Source organism: Capsicum annuum, chromosome 1 (assembly GCF_002878395.1).
Source record: "Capsicum annuum cultivar UCD-10X-F1 chromosome 1, UCD10Xv1.1, whole genome shotgun sequence".
NCBI classification, from domain to species: Eukaryota; Viridiplantae; Streptophyta; class Magnoliopsida; order Solanales; family Solanaceae; genus Capsicum; species Capsicum annuum.
In genome coordinates, this window is record NC_061111.1 from 218502740 (window position 1) to 218517806 (window position 15067).

Genomic DNA, 15067 nt, shown 5'->3' on the forward strand with positions numbered 1-15067 from the left:
AGAAAAACTCGAGGTGTGTTTGGTATGATGAAGAAAAACATTTTTCAGAAAATGTTTCCAATTTTCTCATGTTTGGTTGGCTTAAAGGGTTTAGAAAATGTTTTCCAAATCACCTTATTTTCCTCAGTCCTAAGGAAAATGATTTCCTTTCAAAAAGTAAGGAAAACATTTTCCAAACCTCTCTTTCCACCTCACTCTTAAGTTGAAATATTTATACAACTCTCAAAATCATCCATCCCTACTCCGACCCTCAATCTCCCTCTCCCACCCCGTCCCTACCACCCCTATTAAAAAATATTTTAAATTTTTTTCTTACCTCACCCCCTACCCAAAATCCAAAACCCAAACCCCTGCCCACTTCCAAAAAAAATTAAATTTTTAAAAAAAATTCAAACTTTTTCCTTGCCTCCCCTACCCGACCCCCTACCAACCTCTTTCTCCTTCCCTCCCCCTAAAAATAAATTTAATTTTTTAAAATTAATTTTTTGAAAATTTTTTATTTTTTCCTTACCCCACCCTCACTCCCCTACCCCGACCCTCAGCCCCACCTCCTAATACTCCCCATTCCAAAAAGATATTTCAAATTTTTTCTTACCCCTCCTTCTCCCCTACCCCCACCCATACTAGCCCCCCACCCTCCAAAAAAATTAATTTATTTTTTAAAAAATTTAAATTATTTTCTTATCTCACCCTTATTACCTATTTTGATAACCTCAACCCCCACCTACCAACTCCCTCTCCAAAAAAAGTTAATATTTTTTATTTATTTTTTAAAATAAATTCAATTTTTTTTTCTTATCCATCCTTTTTATCTTATTCATTCTCATTATTTTTGTTAAATATGTACAAATACTTTTAGAAAATATATACTTATCCAATTTGCATAACGATCACACTTCCTCCTTCATATCGAATGCACCCTAAAAAAAAATTTTTTGAGATCAAAAATTATTTTTCTAAAATATATTTTTACTCTTTAGCTAAACACTAGAATGTATGTTTTGAAAAATATTTTTTCATTTACCAATCAAACACTATAAAATATTTTTCGAAAAATATTTTTCATCCACTAACCAAACATGGGAAAACAAGTAAGAAATCAACTTGTTTTCCAAGAAAACATTTTCTAGGAAAATATTTTCCTTTTTACCAAACATACCCTTGATAAACAAGTAGTTCTCTGTTATAGTTCAAGCCTTTGATTTGCAGCGTTGCAATACTTTGAAAAGATATCTAGTTGTAGTTATATGAAAGTGTTGGTTTTCTTGTTGAGGAAGATAAGTATTATATATCTTGACACAAAAACACCTAGAAGCAATTTTATTGGTTGAGACAAAAGGTGGCAACAACTTTTCACCAAGTTTTGTACTTTGTGTCAGCTGGACTATTGACTGTGACAGTGACCAGTGAGCCTAACCTGTTCTCTAATACGTAGAAGACCTTTGTCATCACAAAAAAGGGCTTCAGGGAACAGGTCTTAAACTATGAATTTGTCAATCATTAAAACTAAGGATTTAATAATTTCTCCCCTTTTGATGATGACAAACCCATACGACCAGATTAGTATACTCAACATCTTCAATCAATTTATACACAACACAACATACACTTCAACAATACAACATAGGCAACAAGATCACATACCAAACCAGTTTTCCTACCAATTCAACCTATCACTGATGCCTATAAAAATACATGCCTCCTTCACCTTATTTCCCCTATCAATGATTATTTAAGTTTCCACTAAGTGAGAGAACTCCTGTCTTTATCGGCACAACCACGCTATATTTTTACATAACATACTTCCAGCATACCACACGTATTTGGACAACACCACACCATAGCTGATAGACTACATAGTTATACAATATACAGGGGCAGACTACACATCACGTTTTTATCCCTTTTGACATTATCAAAAAGGTTAAGCAGTAATGCATATTAATTCATGACCATTGAGGCAACATTGACATGAGCAAGAGAGAAGTAGAGATAAACATGAGAAGTGATAGCACAGAAAGAGAAGTCATCCATTCATGTATCAAGCAGTACCAATAACCATTTTAAAAAATAATAACCATAGAATATTAAAACAATTGCGCTATTCCCTCATCAGAGACAAAAATAAAGACATAAAGAAGAAAATTTTACACAAGGCCAGTTAAATCTCAAAAGTGACAAGAGTAAAAAAAATAACAAGAATTTCAAGGGAACAACAGTTGAGAGGTAACCAGCGAGAAAGAAAGGGGAGTCAGGTAGGACGTGATTTCAGGAGAAGCTTTAGGCAAATATTCTTAGTTTATTACTCTTTTGTCCTTTTCTCCAGGGTAGCACTTTTAGCACATACGTCCTTTCCTGAGGTTGTTCCACTTCACTTTTTGTCTGCTAAAGCAGCTTTTAACACATTTATCTCTGCATCTCTCGGAGCAAGCAAAACAGTCCGAGTCTTGATTTCTTTCTTCAACCAATTTTGTTCCTCCATAAAATCAGACACCAGATACTTGGGCATTCTATCACTTATCCTAAAAGGGCATTCATTTTCCTTATGAGTTGAGATGACATAAACTCCCTTCACTAAATCAACTCTCTCTTTCCTACATAAATATTGTAGTAAGCATACACCCTATCCATCCAAAACCCATAAGGTAGCTCATGTATTTCAGCGTTAACATTGATAAAAGTGTTCATATGCGCAATAACAATGGCCGAGAGATTAAATTTCTAATATTTAAAGATCATCTCCATTAGAAACAGATCGGCATTGGTCAGAGTGGTCTCCTTATTAAGCCTAGAAAGCAGTGTACTTGTCATAAGCTGACACAATAATTGAAAGTCTCTCTTGATAACTTTTTTGTCAAAACTTTTAGGGTGTGATCCATCAAGTACACGACATGATTTTAAAATTCAGCAGACCCCATCATAGACTGTATGCACTTGATTCCTGAAATTGGAACACAAAGAATTTCAGTGAGAATCTCTTCATCAAAACCTATTTTCATACCATTTACTAGAGAGGCTAGATACAGACAATTGACAAAAATTTCCAGGTTTTGATAAAACATCTTAACTTCCTCCTTATAAATATAGGATGCATCAAACTAGAAAAATTGGTCCTAAATTTGAAACTTTAATATATTGACCAACTCTCTCATTTCTAGTACTGCGGGATTGAAAATTTGTCTTCCTAACATGTCCTAATTCTTAAGAGTCTCTACCTCTTCCTTTTTCCTTTTAGATATATTTGATATAAAGCCAGGTACTTCACCAGCACTACGACATTACCTTTTTCACTTTTCTTTCATTAAAACTCCATCCTCTCTTCTTTTCTAGCCCTTTTTAACACCAATAATGTACTTCTCATAATCAGAATCAAATCCCTCAGCCTCACAGTTACTTACACTTACATACATGCGCACAATCTCACTACCCTCGCCACCACTGAAAGTTCACTTAGTATTGTATTTTGATCCTTTAAAGTCTATTTTCCTTATAGAGTCCAAGTCGATTTTGACTGAATCTTTTTGCTCTAATACTTCTCTTTTTTTAGAGATTTCCAAGCTACCCCTTTTACTACCAGATAAATAGAGATCGAGTGGAAGTAAAGGTTTGGTACTAGAGTTATTCTGGCTAGGAACTCCTACCTTTTTTGCACATGGTTGTAATGAAAGTCCTTCTTCTTTTTGGAAGAAGGAGTATCAGAGAGTTACAAGAAGAATAAGATCTTTGAGTAGTTGGGGATTTGATAAGATTTGGTATGAAAGATTTTTTTAAGAAGAGAGAAGTTAATTTTTTATTTTGGGCTTTTCAGCACAAGAGAACGGTTGAGATTAGAGGCTATGACAAGTCTAAGGGCATGTGTCCGGATAGTTGGACGCGACTGTCAAGTTTAAAGGTCAGGTAACTTTCCTTTGAGAGTGGCGGGAAAATGATATGGAACAATCATTTAAACATTTAAACAGTTATTATTTAGAAATGGTGAGTGGTACTAACCTTATTTGGAACCCGGTTCCTTAGAAGGATAAACTTTCAAAGACTTTGTATTGTCTAACAACTTTTTCTATATCCCTTTTTCCTTGTCATGGGTGTATATCTGTAGAGATATAATATTGAATTAAACATGCATACCAATGTCCATCTAGGATACCTACTTATCATTTCATAGCCACCAAGGAGAAATTTTTGAAAGCATCCACCATTCAACTAAATCACATATGTTCTGTCTTCTCAGTATTCTCTTAACCAGTTTCCTATAATCGTTCTTGAGGAACACAAGTGCATACGAGGGAGACTTTACCTTCTTTAAGGGATTGATGCAAGAGGTATTTCTTCAACCTTTTAGACATATGTTCTGGGCAATCATTTTTAATTACATCTCCATTAGCTGCTACCCCTTGTATTTTCCTGTATCACAAATCAGTTAATAGTTTTGGAAATCTATTTTAGTCTAAGTTCCCAATAGGAGAATAGAAGATGTATCAGCTTCTTCTTGGTCCAGCTGCGCAGTCTCCCTTTTCTTTTTTTAGGAGTGATAAGTTTTCTTATTTCTATCTGATTTGTTTTTTTGAAAGGACACAATTTTCTCATGTGCCCAGCCTTTCCACACTATGAGCTTGTGTAAACATCTTTGCCCTTTGTGTGCCTGATATCATAGTTAGAGCCTTCACCTTTGTGATAAGACTCTGAACTACTTCAACTGATTGGTTCTTGACTGGTTGAGACTACAGGTGTTTGTAGTGAAGAACTCCAAGTAAGTACCTTTGCAAAACTCAGCTTTTACTCTAGCCAGTTCTCTTTTGAGAATAAAGCATCTCTCAAGAGAGGAGGCCATATTTACTTTAGCTTCAGTTAATTCTTTTTCCAAATGAAACTGTACACTACTTCCTTCTGGCTTTCCTTTGGATACTGACCTGGTAATATCACTTACTTGTTTACTCAGAAGATCAATTTCCCATGAAAGATTCTTGCACATTGCTTGATATTCAACAACCTACACACTTAGTTCAACCAATTCTTCTTCGCACGTGCTCAGATGATCCTTCAATTTTCTTTTTTCACTTGTGAATTCTGTCACTTGGATAATCAACTCAATAACTTTTTTTTCATACTCATTTAAGGAGTCAATCCGTGTGGAGGCAAGAGATCTCAGCTTGTTGAGGGAGTAATCCTTCAGATTCTCTTTGATATCTAAGAGAGTCGAAGGTCTACTTCATTTTCATCTATGTCTGCCATCAAAGCGAGGAGTGCATCAACGACTTGCACTTTTTCTTCTACTGCCATAATAGGAATAACTTCTACTGCCATAATGGGAATATCTTCTTTTTGCTCAGACTCAGTTGAGTCACTTGATGAGTCATTCCAACAAGCTACAAACACTTGACTAGCAATCTTGTCAGCCTCATATCTCCAGTTATATTTCATAGTAACCCTCTACTTCTCTCTTTCAGACAAGTCTTTAGATCTATCCAAAGCTTTGAGAACTCTTTTAACAATCTGAGTTGTTTCACTGACTTAAGATGTGTAAGTAGCTTGTGAAGCCTCCAATTCTCAGGATCCTTCCAAGGTGTTACCATTATTTTAGAAGACACTTCTCTGATACCAAATGAAGGGTTGGGTGGGTTTCTCCTCAACTCAGGAAATTGTTTTAAGAATCACACACGTAACAAGAACTAGGAGATAAATAAAGTAATAAGTGCAGGGGAACAGAAAAGTAAAGACACAAGATTTTTACATGAAATCTCCTTGCTCAAGGAAGAAAAGACCATCACGACCTACCTCTAGGATTTCAAGCTCACTATATTCAAGCAACCTCTTGAATATAGACTCCAAGAATTAAACTCCTAATCCTTCATTTCCTAGCAATAACTCCATTACAAGGAAACCCACGCAGTAACTCTACTGCTTCTCACCCCAGCTAACTCTAGCTAGTAACACCTCCAGTTAACTCTAACTGGACTCCTCAAGCTAACTCTAGCTTGTACAATCAGCTAACTCTAGAAGATTACAGAGAGCTGATTACACCACAACACCTACTACAATTATAAGCAAATATAGGCAAGCATTTAAGTACAGATTACAAAGACTCAACTATAACAAGAAAATAAAGATAAACTCGATGAGTAACAAGTTCTCTGTTACAGTTTCAACCTTTGATTTGTAGCGCTGCAACACTTCGGAAAGATATTTAATTATAAGTATATGGAAGTGTTGGTTTTCTTTGTTGAGGAAAATAAACATTATATATCTTGACATAAGAAAACCTAGAAGAAATCTCATTGGTTGAGGCAAAAAGGAACTTTTCACCAATTTTTTGTACTTTATGTTAGCTGGACTGTTGACTGTGACAACAATTAGGGAGTCTAACTTGATCTCTAATATGTAGAAGGCCTTTGTCATCACAATAAGGACTCCAGAAAATAAGTTTCAAATTATGAATTTGTCAATCATCAAAACTAAAGACTTAACATTGTCCCTTTAATATTTACTCTTTTCACCTTATATTTTCTTAAAAAAATGTTTCTTGAATTAGTAAGTCTTGCTTTATTATTTTATGGCCCTCTAGATGGTAGAATCCAAATACGCCCTCTAGAAGCAAAGACATTAAGTTTTGGTATTAGGTACTGTCAGGGCAAGAATTTAGGAGTTTTTTGGTTCTTATTATGGCAAAAATAGAAGGAAAGTGCTAGAATGGGGGTGTTTAGAATTACTTATGTTTTATTATTTAATATGGGAAAACAGTACTTTTAGTCTATTAATCTCTCTATATATAAGAGGATTAAAGATATACTGTTTATCTTTTTTCTTGTTTTTTTTTTGAGCTTTTTCCTCATTTTAATTTCTTTCTTATATTTTTCTTAATAAATTTGATCCCTGATTATAAGTTCTCGTTGACCACGATCTCTGTACTTACTGTTATATAAATTTATTAATTACAACCCCCACCCACAGCTCTCTACTTTCCTCGGCCATGTCAATTGACGGTGGAAGATTTTATTGGGAGAGAAATTTGAATGAAAAGGTCAAAGAAATTGTGATAATTTTTGCTTGGATTTTAATTGAGGAAAGTGAATTGAAAAATCATGTTCATCTTTATGCTTCTCTTGGTTGGAATTCACTGGTGGCTATTAAAATTGTTCGGGGCATGAAGAAGTATCGTGATGGTGCAATGATTGAGGTTGAAATGCTTCAGCAGCTTGGTAAACACGACAGTTGTGGCAATCAGTGAGTAATGGCCTAGATTGGAAAAAATCTTTCTTTTCTGTGCGTGTTCTCCATTGATTTTTATTTAACTGGATATGTACTTCAATTTGTGTTGTTGTCTATCTCACTTTGTGTGATTTGCATGTATTGTTATCACCTTGTTCCTCTTTTTTTTCTCTCACTTTTTCTTTCCCTATTTTTTTCTCCCTTTTAATGTCAAACAAAAAGGAATGGATATTAAAATCACTCATATTAAAATTCTTTGAGTATCCAGGGATCCACTGGAGCAATACACAGTATTTAAATTTTTTGAGTATCTAGGGATGCACTGGAACACTACACAACAGAATTGATGAAACTTGCCATGAAAATTGTATACAAAATGGCAAAAGCTTTACGGATGCAAGCAGAGGATATGAATGCACTTTTCAAAGAAGCGGTGCAAATGATGTGAATATTGTCAGAGGATCCGCCTTTCTCCGCAACCATTTTAGCCAATTTTTCTAAGGCAGTTGCATGGTTTCTCATCTCGTCAGCTTCTTGATCACCCGTCGGTTTGGTCATTGCTCTCTGTATGTTTTCCCTGTTTATTAGGACTCTGCTATCTTCTTTGAGATCAGGCCTGATCACCTTCTGGAACTCAAATCTTTAGAATCTATATAAGCAGCTTTTCATTTAAAAATTGCTCCGCTGACAGTGGCCATGTAACCGTTGGCACTCTAACAGTTACTCCTACAAGCAATGAGTTTCATCCCCAGTGAGTCACGAAACAACCAATGGCTTCATGATCAAGGATCAACACCTGAGGTGCCCATCCTTTTATTATTAGACCTCACCGTTTAACTTTTCCTCAAATCCTTCTGGCATCCATTTATCCTACTCTTGATTTGTTGTACTTTGCTTTACCACCCAGATAAATTATTCGTCTGATGCTTCAAAAGCGATTGCTATCTTAAGAAACTGAGCCGATGAGAAGATTGACATGCTGCTGAAGCAGATATAAATGACCGATTTTGGTTCCTTGGAATTAAGCCAATCCAAACATTGTTGCTCACAAAAGGAACTGTCTTGGCCTCTTTGGCCTTTATCTTCATTGTCTTTGTTGCAGAGCGACACTGGACCAACATGCCATGCTATTTTTCCTACTACTTCCTTGTAGCGATTTACATAATTTGGTTCCTGCTCATAAAAGCTGTTTATAATAGCTCCATAACTAATCTTTTCTGCTCTAATAATATCTTTAACTATTTTAGTTATTGGGGTTTCTTTTTCATCCTTTAAATGGCCTGAAATCTATTGTCTTGACATTTTTATTGTGTCAGGAAGGCCAGGGATGATGAACCTTTCCATCTCATATTCAACTTTATCAAGTGAGACAATTAGGGCAATGCTGCACAACTATCAACAAATCATTGAAGTATCATTATAAGCATCTTGACTATGCAAGCGCGCACACACATAGGAAATGAAAAGGAAAGTGAACAGTTATTAATTAAGGTTTTTCACTTCATTTCCTTGATTACTCAAACTCTCAATCGCATTGTCATGGTTGGTGCTCTTGCCACCGAAGAAGCCTCAGTTCTAAAAAAAAAGGTGCGGATTATTACTACCGCTAAGGTGTTTAGGATTTTTTTTTATGTGTAATTCAAAAGATGCAGCTAAATTATCACAGGAAGATATGAAAAATATAACTTCTTTTCCTATATTTTCAAAGAAGTAAGAATATTAAGATATTTTAATGATCTGGACAAAATGCCAATATGGAGGAATCCTTCCTCCTAAATTGTATAGCAGTGTAATGTTGTGTTTTTGTCAAGTATGGCACATAAGAATCTTCCTGGACTTCTTGGTGTGAACTACATGTTCCGCTCAACAAATTTCTTTGATAGCTTTGTTGGCACTTTTGTTTAAATAATTTAGGATTGAAGTTGCACTTGGAAATTTCAGTGAGATTTGCTCATATCCATTACTTTATCAGGTATGTAGGAATTTTGATTTCCTCTCCTGCTGATAGAATCCCTTTGAGACCCGTATCTGCCAAAGAATTCTTATTCATATTCCCTATTCTTAAACTCTGTACTTCGATCTAAGGTTCTGTTTTCCCCCCCTTTTCTTGATTGTATTACTTTCTAAAACTACTTTATAATTAAAAGGATAACCTGAAACGTCATGTAAATATTTAGAACAGCTAAAAGCTGTGTTCTTGGTTTTACTCTCACGAGTAGACTCTAGATTCATTCAGATATAACATTCATCTTATTGATTTTGGGCATCATTGTGGATCAGAAGTTATGTTTCTGTAATTTAATCATATCCCTCTATTTTTTTCAGCCCTTCCCGGTGTACCTTATTTCTCCTCACAAGAGAGCTCGCCAATCTATAGAATCATTGGGCCTTGAAAAATATACAGAGATAACTCCACTTATTGCCTACTGAAATAATTTTTTGATATTTGGTTATTTCTTTGATATTCTCATTGCAACATCCTTTTACAGTGGTTTAATGATGTCTTCTCAACTGATATTTCTGACAGGTGTGAGAATATTCTCAGTCGGCTATCAGAAAGCATGGATACAATGTAAGTCTATTTATGTTATTACATTCTTAAGTGCTTTCAACTGGTATATCTGACAAGTGCGAGAATGTTCTCAGTCGGCTATCAGAAAAGCATGGATGCAAAGTAAGTTTATTTCTGTTATTACATTCTTCATTGCTTTATCTTGAACTTTGGCAGGTGCATCTACTTGTTTTTTGATTTAGAACTGCAGGAACTATTAGAGTCAATTTTGTGAGTATCTATCATTCTACATTTCTTTCACTATGACTAATATTTTTCCTTATCTCATGAGATGCGCTTAACAATATTGTTTCTATTGGGTCTGAAGCATCAAGCTCACCAAATCCAGACTGTAATGATGGTTACACACTTTTTGCTATGAATATTCCTTTATCACGTGTCTTCTTACTAGAACACAAAGTCTTATAGAGAGCATCTTCGAATTATTTCCTGATATCATCTGGGTTTTTGTTTTCTTCTTTTTGTCTTTCGAATAAAAGAGATTGACTTATGATAGTCTTAGACTAAAAGCGCTTTGGAAATAGTTCTAGCTGCTTGTGACAAGGTAATTAATTCCAGTGGGGAGGTTGTTCCCTTGGATGAAACATCAACTAACCATTTGAAGACCACAATCGATCAGTTTGCCAGTGAACCTCTCCGCACTTTGTGTCTTGGATATAATATAGAGCTGGAAAAAGGATTCTCCCCTGCTACTGATATACCAGTTTTTGGGTATACTTGTATAGGTATTGTAGGTATAAAGGATCCTATTCGTCTCAGCGTCAGGGAGTTTGTTGTGCTCTGTCATTCAGCTGGGGTTAATGTACAAATGGTTACTGGTGATAACATCAATACTGCAACAGCCATAGCTAGGGAGGTATAAGTTACTTGCCTCTTCTTTTAATTTTTAGCTTAATATGATTTTTCTTGTAAAAATAGGTGTGATTTTTAGTGCATTGCTTTATATTCGGGATGACTTCAAATCTATCGATAAGCATACATGGTTGCAAGTAAGTGATTAACTCTGATTTATATATTAAATCAATTTGATTATACAAGGTTTTGCTGTTAAAAATGGGTAAAGTATGATTACTTTATTGTAATAGTGAAATGTTATATTTACTTCAAACAAAGAGAACGGTGTTAAATTGCAGTGATCATATCATGTAAGGATTCTCCGTAGATAGAATCCTAGGGATTTTTCTAAGTGATGTATAAATTATAAAATCTCAAAGGAAAAAAATTTAATTGGAAAAAATCCTTCAATTTTAGTTAGGTAATTCTTAGAAAGAATTCCTCCTAGCATGACTAATGGAACTCAGCTATTTGTCTTAAAAATAAAGGCAGTAAAGAATAAGAATTGGAAGATTTTAGTTCTTCCATTCAACAACAGGGTTAAAGAAACTCAATCAAATATATTGTCAAGTCAACCATTATACACCAAAACAATAAAATCAAACTTCTTTAATTAATGGAATGAGATAGGCAAAACAAAAAATCAAATGCTGCTAAACCATGAAATAAAAACTCTTGGGAATATAGATAATGCATGGTGTTATAGCTTTGCTTAATATTCATTCTTGGTCAATTATAATATATTTAATGGAGTCGGGATGTGAAAACAGGAACAAAAATTAAGAATTCAAAGAAAAAAAATTATAGAATAAATAAGGAACTTTTAAGAGCTGAAGACTTTACTACTATGAACTTGTGCCTCCAGAGGTAACTCACACTCATTATTTCTTCATTCTATCACCCACTCACCGATGAAGCCCAACGTTTGTTGCTTGTGCTTTTGCAATATTACTTGTGCAATTTGTTATTGAAACATAATAGTTTTGTGATTTGGGTAGTAATTTTATTATTGTTATGGGTAAAGTTCAGTAGCATACTAGAAATTGATCCCTTCAAAATTTAAGATACACAAACATGACTGGTACGAAGGCTCCAATAACACTTAAAATTACTACTCCAAATAAAAGAGATCAAACCATTTAGCAAATTGTCGTTAAATTACTTGAGGACTTAACTGTAGCTGGAGCACTGTACAGTAGATCAAAGTTAAGTGTAGTAAAGTGATAGATCAATTCATTGGTCGAAGCAGTTTTTCTTGAAGCAGAAGAAAACTTTGTATACCCTTCCCCCCTTTTTTTAAGGTCAGCTTTTTGCTCTTTCCAGTGATGAATAAATAGTCAAAAGAGATAAAAGAGTAGTTTTTTTCTTTCTATATACAAATAGCTCCTGTACATATTCAGGCAAATCAGAACACTAGAAGGAAGGAAGTAAGAATATATTTTCATAATTGTATGTACAACATTTTTTCTTTGGTTTTTGAAGAGTTATAGAAAGGGTAATCCAATACACTCAGTTTTTTGTTATACACGTATGGGGTTGCAGCAGGGTGGATTACATTAGGTCAATCGGGCGAGCTATGCAGTTTGTATTACATAATTATATATGGGGTTTGCACAAGTTGGATTACATTAGGTCTATTATACGAACTATGCAGCTTTGTGTTGCATTTTTATAGCTTGAATACTTGGTGACTTCTCTAGAAACTTGAATATTCAACATATTGCAGTCCATAACCTGCTTTCAGACCGCCAACCAGTCTTTGATAAGCGTAATGACATTATTAAAACTATTCCTGACTTCTGGTTGACAGATGTAAGTGATCCAACTTGATTTTCTTTATGTTGTTGAAATTTTGAAGTGCTTCTCATCTATGACTTGTGTCATTTGTCTGCAGTTCTTGAGTCATCCTGTTCTTGGGGAACTTCTAACTGAAGAGGACCTTAAGGTTTGATCTAAATTAGAAACTATAAAGTAGACAATTATCAAATCTTTCACTACATTGCTTTTCCCAGATTTGACCAATGCTGAAATGGCAATTTGACTCCCAACTCTTATAAAATTTGTGTTCTTCATATAGCTGTTTGGATTCTGAATTTAAATACACAAGTTTCTTTCTTCATTCTATATTTTCAAGTTTCTAAGTTCGGTCGAAGTGGAAGACAATAAGGATGTGAAAACAGGTTATACGATCACGTTTGTAAGTTCACCCTCCACACTAAACTAATGTATCTTCTACAAATCAATGTAGAGCACTGATGATTGTCCTCTTTGTTTTACAGAACTTCAATTCAAATTCTTATTTTGAAAATACAAAGCTTACAACAACAACAACAAACCCAGTGTATTCCCACCTAGTGGGGTCTGGGGGGGTAAGATGTACGCAGTCCATACCTCTACCTCTAATGAAGTAGAAAGGCTGTTTCCGATAGACCCCCGGCTCAAGGCACGAGATACCACACAAACACATAGTAAAGCACAGAAGCAGATTACATAACATAAATACGGCATCCATAAGTAATATAAAACAGAGGAAAGTAGAGGAAAGCCGACAGATTCGTAGTAAAACATGGAACACGGAACACGAAGTCATAGCAAGAATAAAACCCCCACCAAGTAATTTCCTACACTAGCGACCCAAACTGACCCTAATCCTCTGCCGTAATACGCGTCCTCCAGACCTTCCTATCTAGGGTTATGTCCTCGGTGAGCTGTAACTGTTCCATGTCCCGCCTAATCACCTCACCCTAGTACTTCTTCGGCCTACCCCTACCTCGCCTAAAACCATCCAACGCTAGCCTCTCACACCTACGGACTGGGGCATCCATGCCCCTCCTCTTCACGTGTCCGAACCATCTCAATCGTGCTTCCCGCATCTTGCACTCCACTGAAGTCACACCAACCTTCTCCCGGATAGTCTCATTCTGAACTCTATCCCCTCTAGTCAGTCCACACATCCAGCACAACATCCACATTTCTGCCACCTTCATTTTTTGGATGTGGGAGTTCTTAACTGGCCAACACTCCGCTCCATACAACAAGGCCGGACGGACTACCACCCTGTAGAATTTGCCTTTAAGCTTGGGCGGCACCTTCTTATCACACAGCACCCCCGACGCGAGTTTCCACTTCATCCATCCCGCCTCAATACGGTGCGAGACATCCTCGTCAATCTCACCGTTACTCTGGATCACGGACCCAAGATACTTGAACTTATCCCTCTTACATACCTCTTGTGCTTCCAGCTTCACTACTACCTCATTCTCCCGCCTCACGTCATTAAACTTGCATTCCACATACTCTGTCTTGCTTCTGCTCACCCTGAACCCTTTAGACTCAAGAGTTTGCCTCCACACCTCTAATTTGTTATTCATACTCCCTCGAGTCTCATCTATCAGAACTACATCATCTGCAAAAAGCATACACCACGGCACCTCCCCTTGAATACGCCGCGTCAACACATCCATCACCAACGCAAACAAAAAGGGACTAAGAGTAGATCCCTGATGCAATCCTGTCAGGACAGTGAAATGCTCCGAGTCTCCTCCCGCCGTCCTCACCTGGGTTTTCGCTCCATCATACATATCCTTAATTACCCTGATATACGCCAGCGGTACTCCACTCACCTCCAAGCATCTCCAAAGCACCTCCCTGGGGACTTTGTTGTAAGCCTTTTTCAGGTCGATAAACACCATGTGCAGATCCTTCTTCCTCTCCCTATACTGCTCCACCAACCTCCGTACCAGATGGATTGCCTCCGTCGTCGAGCGGCCGGGCATAAATCCGAACTGGTTTTCCGAAATAGACACTATCCGTCTCAGCCTCACCTCGACCACTCTCTCCCAGATCTTCATAGAGTGACTCAATAACTTAATCCTCCTATAGTTATTGCAACTCTGAATGTCCCCCTTATTCTTATAAAGAGGGATCATGGTACTCCACCTCCACGCCTCGGGCATCTTTGCCGTCCTGAAGATTTCATTAAACAATCCAGTCAACCACCTTACACCAGCCTCTCCAACGAACTTTCAAAACTCCACCGGTATCTCATCCGGCCTCGTCGCCCTACCCCTTCGCATCCTGCGGACAACCTGTCTAACCTCTTCTACCTTAAAACGTCTACAATAGCTAAAATCCCGACACTCTTCTGAGTGCTCCAGTTCCCTTAACACAATAGCTCTATCCCCTTCGTCATTCAAGAGCCTATGAAAATACGACTGCCATCTCTTCTTAATGTGGCCGTCCTCCACCAACACTCTACCGTCCTCCCCCGTAATGCACCTCACCTGATCGAGGTCACGACCCTTCCTTTCCCTAGCCTTAGCGAGTCTAAACAACTTTTTCTCTCCTCCTTTCCCCTGTAACCCTGCATACAAGCTCTCAAAAGCGGCCGTCTTAGCTGCCGTGACTGCTGACTTCGCCTCCTTCCTCGCTAGCTTGTACTCTTTCCTGTTTACCCGC

The 15067-nt window shown here is 36.7% G+C and overlaps 1 pseudogene; it reads right to left on the reverse strand.

Moving 5' to 3' along the window:
- Positions 1-7533: 7533 nt before the first annotated feature.
- LOC124898809 lies at positions 7534-8708 on the reverse strand (annotated as a pseudogene).
- Positions 8709-15067: the final 6359 nt, after the last annotated feature.